Source organism: Triticum aestivum, chromosome 1B (assembly GCF_018294505.1).
Source record: "Triticum aestivum cultivar Chinese Spring chromosome 1B, IWGSC CS RefSeq v2.1, whole genome shotgun sequence".
In the NCBI taxonomy this organism is placed as follows: domain Eukaryota; kingdom Viridiplantae; phylum Streptophyta; class Magnoliopsida; order Poales; family Poaceae; genus Triticum; species Triticum aestivum.
Window position 1 is genome coordinate 11,302,548 of NC_057795.1, and position 7,778 is coordinate 11,310,325.

At 48.5% G+C, this 7,778-nt stretch overlaps 1 pseudogene; it reads right to left on the reverse strand.

Annotated features, from left to right (window-relative positions):
- The window catches only part of LOC123084290 (tricin synthase 1-like), an 18,812-nt pseudogene that overhangs the window by 9,717 nt on the left and 1,317 nt on the right, over nt 1-7,778 (reverse strand).

Consider the following 7,778-nt stretch of genomic DNA (forward strand, 5'->3'; position numbering starts at 1 on the left):
GGAGTCGCCGCCGTCGCCCTGCAGTTCTCCCGACCTCGCCGCTGCCCCGGCCTCCCACCGACCGCGCGCCGGCCGCGGCTCTTGCCGGCCCGTGCGCCCAGCGCTCCCGTCCCTGGCCGGCCCTGCCCTCCACCGAGGCCGGCCCCCTGCTCGCCCGCTGCACTGGCCGCCCCTGCCTCACCGTCCCCGGCCGCCCCTGCCCTCCACCGAGGCCCCCTGCTCGCCCGCTGCACCGGCCGCCCCGGTGAGCTTTTTTTCTTCTTCATTTTTTTGCAATTTTTACAGCTTGTTATATATGTGATAGATGCATGTTGTATGGATGAATGGATGGATTGATTTATATTGGTTAGTTATAGCTTTGGTCAAGTTGGTGATGTTGTCAAATAGCTATGCGAGACGCGCTAAATTTTTTTTTGAAGAACAAAATTGGTATATTTGAGATGTTGTCAAATAGCTATAGTTTCATTTTGTGATGTTGACAAAATTTGTATCTGATGAGTAGTTATTTTATCATGATGATCTTGCTAAAAAAAATTGAAGAACAAAATTTGACACTTGATGAAAATTAGGACAGCACGAGGATGTGTAGATTGGGTACGTTGTTCATGCTCTACCCCGTTCCGAGACCGGATTTCGGCGGCGCCTCCCTGTTGTTCTCCGGATGCAGATTCTCTCGGCATTTTGCCGAGACGTGTATTTGGAGAACAGCGGGGAGGTGCTGCCGAAATTTTGTCTCGGAATGGGGTAGAGCATGGACCGTACTCAATCTACACATTCTCGGGTGGGATTAGGACCCATCTTTACCTATTAGAGATGTAGGTGGATTACTCGTCAACCTTGTAAAAAATAAAATATTGATGTGGGTAATTTAAATGAATCATTAATTTTGTTGTGTGGGTTCCAATAAAGCAGAGATGGCAGATAATCAGTGGATGTATAGTGGGTTTTTCCGTCGGAATGAAGTAACAACAGAGTGGGTCGAGAAAACTGATGTGTTTTTGAAAGAGATATTCCGTAGTCCAATGAGGATGGTGCCAGAATGCCCGTGTGCCAGATGTAAGAGACGTATCCGCAGAGATAAGAGTGCGATGACTAAGCACCTTCGCACGCATGGATTTATGCCCAACTTTAATATGCCGATAAACTTTGCCCAGCAGGACCGTGGTAGAGAGGATGTGATACGACAACGCGTCGCTGGTTATGAGGACGATGGGGTTAGAGACATGCTAGATGATGTCTTTGCCGCACAGCCGACACCTCCGTCACATTCAGTGAATGAACCGGAGGAGCCGGAGGAAACCGCAAAGGCCTTCCTGGAAATCTTGGCCGCGTCAAAGAAACCTCTCTATGAGGGTGCCAAGCTGTCTGTGCTGGATGCCATCTCGCAACTGGTGGAAGTGAAGGCTGAGTACGGCTGTAGCCGAGGTTGCTTCGAAGCATTTCTGGGAGTATGGGCTAACAGCCTGCCCGAGGGCCATGAACTGCCGAAAACCCTGTACGGTACGAAGAAAATCATGAAGGCGCTCTCCATGGACTATGAGAAAATACATGTTTGTCCAAAGAATTGCCTTTTGTTTAGGCATGAGTATGCGAATGACAACTACTATAGGAAGTGCGGTTCCTCTCGGTATATTGAGGTGGTCGATAAGCATGGTCAGAAGCGGCAGCTAAAAATCCCTGTGAAGGTTCTTCGGTATCTTGATTTTATAAAAAGACTGCAGCGCCTTTTCATCACCGAGGAGTCTGCCAAAATGATGAAGTGGCACAAGGAAGGGAAAAGGTACAATCCAAAAAAAATTGTACATACATCAGAAGGTGAAGCATGGAAGTCATTCGATATAAAGTACCCGGAGGAAGCAGCCGAGGCTGGGAATGTCAGAATTGCTATAACAGGTGATGGGTTCAATCCATATGGTATGTCGTCTAATCTATACAGCTGCTGGCCCATATATGTTATTCCGCTCAATCTCCCTCCCGGCGCCATAATGCAACGTAAGACCATGTTCCTGTCGCTTATAATTCCGGGGCCTGAATATCCAGGGAAGAATTTGAGTGTGTTTATGCAGCCGTTGGTGGATGATTTGCACCATTCTTGGTACTTCCCGAGGTTGACATACGACCGGCATCTGCAGAAAAATTTCTTGATGAAAGTTTGGCTACAGTATTGCATGCATGACTTTCCCGGCTATGCCCTGTTCTGCGGATGGTGTACAAGTGGAAAGATGCCTTGCCCAGTGTGCATGCAGGCCTTGATTTTCATTTGGCTGAAGAAGGGTGGCAAGTATGTTGCCTTTGACCAGCATCGACAATTCCTCCCTCCAGACCATCCTGATAGGGAAGACAAGAAGAACTTCACAAAAGGCAAAGTTGTCCATGAAGTAAACGAGATTCCAACGTTTTCTGGTGCGGATGTGCTTGCTCAGCTCAAAGCTCTTAAGCCTACCGGTGAAGGGAAAGGCAAAGGCAAAGGCAAAGGCAAAGGCATCAGTAAAGGGAAAAAATGTTTTGAAGGATATGGTGAGACGCACAACTGGACTCACATTACCCCCTTCACGCAGCTTCCCTATTTTAAGGACCTCAAACTTCCATACAACATCGACGTGATGCACACCGAAAAGAATGTCGCAGAGTCCCTTTTTAACACGATCCTCAACATTCCTGATAAGACAAAGGATAATGTTAATGCTAGAGTCGATCAACAGAATATTTGTGATAGACCACGTCTTCACATGCAACCTCCCACAGGCAGTCGAAAATCTTGGTTCAAGCCAGATGCTGACTTCGTACTTAAAAAGGATCATAAGATGGAGGCATTCAAGTGGCTGAAACACGTCGTGAAGTTCACTGATGGTTATGCGTCGAATATAAGTAAGGGGGTCAATCTTTCAACGGGCAGAGTGACCGGGCTGAAGAGTCATGACTATCATGTATGGATTGAGCGGATTATGCCGGTGATGGTTCGGGGCTATGTTCCCGAGCGTGTCTGGCGTGTGCTTGCGGAGTTAAGCCATTTCTTCCGAACGCTTTGTGCTAAAGAAGTATGTCCTGAGAAGATAAAAGAAATGCATAAGAAGGCGCCGGAGTTGATATGCAAGCTAGAGAAGATCTTCCCGCCAGGCTTCTTTACTCCGATGACACATCTCATTTTGCACCTTGCGAACGAGGTATTGTTGGGGGGCCCTGTGCAGTATCGTTGGCAGTACGGCCCTGAGAGACAGAACAAGCATCTGAGACGGAAATGTGGAAACAAAGCTAAGATTGAAGCTTCCATAGCTGAGGCAGTTATTCTAGAGGAGGTGGCAGACCTCAGGACAGCCTACTATCCGGACCATGTTCCCACGTTGCACAATAAGGTGTCTCGATACAATACAGAAGAACCCAAGTATAAACCCAAGTTGCCTCTATTCACCGGGCAAGGTGGCAGGGCTGGATGCTCGACATCTTATGTCATGCCACGAGATGAGTGGGAGGATGTCATGTTCTATATCTTGCACAACATCAAGGAAGTTGAGGATGAGTGGATGAGGTAATACCTTTGCACCATTCTTTTAGTCAATTCGTTATGTTCACTTTGCCTAGTTCTTATACCACTTTTCTTATTGTAGTCGACTCGTTGAGGAAGAACGGACAGGAATGCTGCCTCCTACTGAAGCGGAGGCACTTGCTCTTCTTCGAAAGGGTGCTGATGGAAGGAAAAATTTCGTTGCGTGGTTCATGGAGAAAGTAATTTTTCACACTTTCAATTAAACTCATGCACCCTATAATTTCAATTAAACTCATGCACCCTATAATTTCAATTGAACTTGTAGGGAAATGATCCGACCGAATCAATGGATGAAGAATTGAGATGGGTTTCCATGGGTTTTGACCCTGTCGTCATGACATGCGAAAAGTATGATGTGAATGGGTATCGCTTCCATACAGAGGAGCACCAGAACAATCGGCCTGATCCCAAAACCATAAATACCGGAGTCTTCACTGAAGGAGATAATAAAATAGATTACTACGGAAGGGTAGGAAAAATATACGAGCTTACATTCAAACTTGGCCGCGAACACCTAAGTCTCACTGTGTTCAAATGCCGATGGTTCGACCCCAAAAAGGGCCTGAGACATACGCCTTCTATTGGTTTAGTTGAAGTTAAACCATCAACCGTCTATGCCGGAGCTGATCTCTTTATCGCCGCTACCCAGGCCACACAAGTATATTATCTGCCTTACCCATGCCAGAAAGAGTACCTAAAGGGTTGGGAAGTTGTGTTCAAGGTGTCGCCGCATGGTAAGCTACCGGACCCGAACGATGATGATTACTACAACATAAACCCCATGACATACGAGGGAGTGTTCTATCAAGAGGAACATGATGACGTGGTCCGAAACAACGAGGATGATGACTTGGGTTATGTTGACCTGGACCCAAACGACGACGACGCAAGGATTGATGGTGAGGCAGTTGTGAATCAAAGAGACATAATTATGCTTGAAAAGTTAAATGAAGACGCTGATGATGAGGAAGAGCCTCCACCTCTGTCAAACAACAAAGAAGATATGCGTGATAGTGATGATGAGACCGCTCCACAAATAGATTACAATAGTGATGATTCATATGGGTTCTAGAAAATGTAAGTTCTTTTAATGATCATTACAATAGTATGCTTAATATGCACTTCTGGTATTAATGTTTTTCCTGTATGCTTGTTTAATTGATATCCTTACTAATTGTTTATTCTCTTATCAATGCAGGTTTGCTAATCATGGGCAAGTCCAGTGGTGCCAGTTTCCTCAGTAAACTCAAAGGAGGACTTACTCGGAGTGGACGAGCCCACAAGGTTCCCTCCCGACTACGCGAGGATGGCACCTCACAGGGAGGTGGAGGGGTCGGGGGAGGAGACCCTAGAGGAGGAGGCGGTGGGGGGAGAGCCCCCAGGGGAGGAGGAGGTGGGGGGAGAGGCAGCCGGGGCAAAAAACTCCGGGCCGTGTCCGAAATAGGAGGGTCTTCTTCGATGCCCTCCCATACAGAGGCACCTTCTGAGTCTGAGGAGGAGGAGTATGTTCCTGATGGCGAGGAGGAGGAGGCCGAGGAGGAGGGTGAGGAGGAGGAGGCCGAGGAGGAGGGTGAGGAGGAGGGCGAGGAGGGTGGAGGGGAGGTTGATCCCGAGTTGTGGGGTGACTTGCCACCGGGTGCTCCGCAGGGGTGGCTGCGTGGTAATGCCGGACTACCCACACCACCTTCTATCGAGGAGCACAAGTGGATCATTGAACCTGTGGGGACAGAGTAAGTGCCTCTCAATCATATTTTCAACACATGACAACATTTTCTTATTGTACACATGGCAATCATTTGATTCTTTTGCAGAAACTGGATCCTTCGCGGAAATGGCCGTAAACCGAACGGCCTTATCACTGTCCCGTTGAAGCACTTTTGGCCTGGCCTATTCTGCCCGCGGCCAGACAGGGACCCGCAGCTGCGGGTTTTGGCCACGAGCTGGGCCCACTACGAGGCTTGCAGCAACGCGGAGTACGGGACAGCCGCTAAGGCCGTGATCACCAAATTTTGGGTAAGTTCTCTTCTTAATCACTTGTCTTCAGTTTCGTTCATAGTTTATCATTGGATCACTCAACTCATGCCTTGTTTGCTTCTGGTTTATGCAGCAACTCTATAGAGTTCTTGACGAGCACAAGGCCAGAGCCGACGTGGTCTTGCTTGCGGCTGCGAAGAAGAAAGCTCGTCAGTTGCAGTACGAGGTGCGCTGGGTTGCCGTCTCGCAGTACTACCACTACTACCTGCACCAAAAGATGACCAAAAGTCAAGCGCAGAAGCAGCGACTTACCTTGAACAGGGAGCAGTTCATGATGGTAACTATTACTAACTTTTCATTGTTTCAAGCAGTCAGCTCTATGTTTCGTGCTCACATGTCATGCTTCCAAAATTTGCATAGGTTGTTCCTCGTTGGTGCTATGGAAGGCATGACGGATGGGCGAGTTTGGTGGATAGGTGGCTCGGCGCCGATGCAGAGTTTGCTGCCAAGAGCATCAAGGGCCGGGCTAACCGTGGAGCCGACGGGACACACGGCCAAGGAAACAAGAACCACTGGAGCTTCAAGGCCATGAAGGTATATCTATGTGCATGATGCATTTTTGTTCTTCTTTACCGTCATGTTCTTATGTATGGCTAACTTCTATTTGACGTTGTAGGAGGACAAGTTGAAGAGGCCGCTCTCAGACATGGAGTCGTGGAAGCTGGCCCGCGAGCGGAGTCGTCGCAAGGAGGGCGAGAGCCAGTACTACGGCAAGACCGAGGAGCACCTGGGGTCTTACATTCATCACTATCAGGAGTTGCATCCGGATGTTCCTGTTGCCGAGGTCGCCCAGTCTCAGATCGACGACACGGCGGTGGTGGCCATCCAGGGGAAGAAGAATGGCCGGTATCCGTGTTTCGACGGCTTGATCACTCCTTCGATCTCGTACACACAGCTTCGGGCTAGCAACCTGAGCCAGTTAGAGAGTACGGGGCGTTCACAGACTCCTTTAGCCCGCCAGCATGCTGTAAGTACTTCCTCTTTATCTTTTTTATCTAGCATTCTCAGTTTATTTTCAGCATTGCTCACTTAGAAACAATCTAAATTATGTAGGCATATAAGGAGTTTGTCGAGCATAGGAATCTCGAGGTGCGGGAGTACTTGAAACGAGTGAAGGCAAACGATGATTACAACCGTCAGATGATGACGGTTAGTTCTGCCCTCTTAAAATCAAGCTAAATTTTTGCACTTTCATTCCTTCTGATCTTCTAGTTTGCTTGTTTAACTAACATTCAGGCTATGTTGGCGGCTTGGAGTAACGGCATGGGTCCACCACAAATGGGACCCCCACCACCACCTGCGGGAGAACCCCCACACGTGCCCACGTTCGATGAATGGGTGGCACTAGGCAGTGATGGTCCGGTTAGTACATTTGCCTAACTACTGACAAACTAGTTCTCGTTCATTCAACACTATCATATCATATTTACTGTTAGAATCTTTTCTGAAACATGTAGGGGACCGGTGGGTCGACTCCTGCTCCGTCGACCCCAGTCACTCCGATCTGGCAGAGTGGTGGTGGTTTTGGTGGAGGTGGTGGTTTTGGCGGAGGTGGTGGTTTTGGCGGAGGTGGTCTTGCTTGATGATTCCGTGCATGTGGCCGTCGTGCCATGCCTTTCATATTCCTACTTTTATGATGTTTCATGTCTTGCACAACTTTTATGTTCATGAACTTGAGTCGGTGATGATCTTTAGATGATGATGGTGAACTTGAGTATGTTTAGATGATGAACTGTCATATTTCTGCATAATTTCATATTGTTCTGTTTTGAAATGCTGTCAAATGAATTGGAAAAGAGGAAAAACAGGGAAAAAAAAACTATGCCGACGGCAAAGCCGTCGGCATATATAAGCCCAGGAGTCACCAGTGCTTGCCACGTGGCGGACCTATGCCGACGGCTTTGCCGTAGGCATAGGTGAAAATCTATGCCGACGGCAAAGCCGTAGGCATACCTCTGCTGCCAGGAATAACCAGAAGAAGACACGTGGCAGAGCTATGCCTACGGCAAAGCCGTCGGCATAGATTCATCTATGCCGACGGCTTTGCCGTAGGCATAGCCCTGCCACGTGGCCTTGCATGATTCGTCCCCGTTTTTGACGCCGCCGTCCGTTGCCGTCAGACGAAAAAGACTGCCGACGGCTATACTATGCCGACGGCTGACGCCAGGCCGTCGGCATAGGCCCCTATGCCGACGGCTTT